We start from the raw sequence: 2,175 nt of genomic DNA, 5'->3' as shown, positions 1-2,175 counted from the left end.
AACTTGTTTTTCCCGGGGGGGGAAGACGCTCGGACGTGCCCAGGGACACTTCCACAGCCCTGGGCATGAATCCCGGGCTCGAGTGGGTAAGGAATTTCAAAGTATTTTCAAAGTATTTTTTTCACCTTTTGGACGCAATTCCCCGGGCGACCAGCGGGGGGCGCAGTTCCCCGGACCCGGGGGTGGCCTCCCCCGGGCCTGGGCTACCTTCCCCGGGCATCGTGGGGTGGAAATATGGAAGTTTTTTTTCCCGGGGGGAAGACGCTCGGACGTGCCCAGGGACACTTCCACAGACCCGGGCATGAATCCCGGGGAAGAGTGGGCGAACGATTTCAAACTATTTTCAAAGTATTTTTTGCACCTTTTGGACGCAATTCCCCGGGCGACCAGCGGGGGGCGCAGTTCCCCGGACCCGGGGATGGACTCCCCCGGGCCCGGGCTACCTTCCCCGGGCATCGTGGGGTGGAAATATGGAACTTTTTTTTTTCCGGGGGGAAGACGCTCGGACGTGCCCAGGGACACTTCCACAGCCCTGGGCATGAATCCCGGGGAAGAGTGGGTGAACCATTTCAAACTGTTTTCAGTGTTTTTTTCTCCTTTTGGATGCATTTCTCCGGGTGTCCAGCACGGGGCGCAGTCCCCCGGACCCGGGGGTGACCTCCCCCAGGCCCGGGCTACCTCCCCCGGGCAGCGTGGGGTGAAAATCTGGAACTTGTTTTTCCCGGGGGGGGAAGACGCTCGGACGTGCCCAGGGACACTTCCACAGCCCTGGGCATGAATCCCGGGCTCGAGTGGGTAAGGAATTTCAAAGTATTTTCAAAGTATTTTTTTCACCTTTTGGACGCAATTCCCCGGGCGACCAGCGGGGGGCGCAGTTCCCCGGACCCGGGGGTGGCCTCCCCCGGGCCTGGGCTACCTTCCCCGGGCATCGTGGGGTGGAAATATGGAAGTTTTTTTTCCCGGGGGGAAGACGCTCGGACGTGCCCAGGGACACTTCCACAGCCCCGGGCATGAATCCCGGGGAAGAGTGGGAGAACGATTGAAACTATTTTCAAAGTGTTTTTTTCACCTTTTGCATGCATTTCCCCGGTTGTCCTGCGGGGGGCGCATTGCCCCGGACCCGTGGGTGACCTCCCGCGGGCCCGGGCTACCTTCCCCAGGCATCGTGGGGTGGAAATATGGAACTTTTTTTTTCAGGGGGGGAAGACGCTCGGACGTGCCCAGGGACACTTCCACAGACCCGGGCATGAATCCCGGGGAAGAGTGGGCGAACGATTTCAAACTATTTTCAAAGTATTTTTTGCACCTTTTGGACGCAATTCCCCGGGCGACCAGCGGGGGGCGCAGTTCCCCGGACCCGGGGATGGACTCCCCCGGGCCCGGGCTACCTTCCCCGGGCATCGTGGGGTGGAAATATGGAACTTTTTTTTTTCCGGGGGGAAGACGCTCGGACGTGCCCAGGGACACTTCCACAGCCCTGGGCATGAATCCCGGGGAAGAGTGGGTGAACCATTTCAAACTGTTTTCAGTGTTCTTTTCTCCTTTTGGATGCATTTCTCCGGGTGTCCAGCACGGGGCGCAGTCCCCCGGACCCGGGGGTGACCTCCCCCGAGCCCGGGCTACCTTCCCTGGGTAGCGTGGGGTGGAAATATGGAAGTTTTTTTTTTCCCGGGGGGAAGACGCTCGGACGTGCCCAGGGACACTTCCACAGCCCCGGGCATGAATCCCGGGGAAGAGTGGGTGAACCATTTCAAACTGTTTTCAGTGTTTTTTTCACCTTTTGGATGCATTTCTCCGGGTGTCCAGCACGAGGCGCAGTCCCCCGGACCCGGGGGTGACCTCCCCCAGGCCCGGGCTACCTCCCCCGGGCAGCGTGGGGTGAAAATCTGGAACTTGTTTTTCCCGGGGGGGAAGACGCTCGGACGTGCCCAGGGACACTTCCACAGCCCTGGGCATGAATCCCGGGGAAGAGTGGGCGAACAATTTCAAAGTATTTTCAAAGTATTTTTTTCACCTTTTGGACGCAATTCCCCGGGCGACCAGTGGGAGGCGCAGTTCCCCGGACCCGGGGATGGACTCCCCCGGGCTACCTTCCCCGGGCATCGTGGGGTGGAAATATGGAAGTTTTTTTTTCCCGGGGGGAAGACGCTCGAACTTACCCAGGGACACTTCCAC

Source organism: Crinia signifera, unplaced genomic scaffold, assembly GCF_055691185.1.
Source record: "Crinia signifera unplaced genomic scaffold, ASM5569118v1 HAP2_SCAFFOLD_240, whole genome shotgun sequence".
Classification (NCBI taxonomy): Eukaryota; Metazoa; Chordata; class Amphibia; order Anura; family Myobatrachidae; genus Crinia; species Crinia signifera.
Note: the sequence above shows the minus strand (reverse complement) of the source record.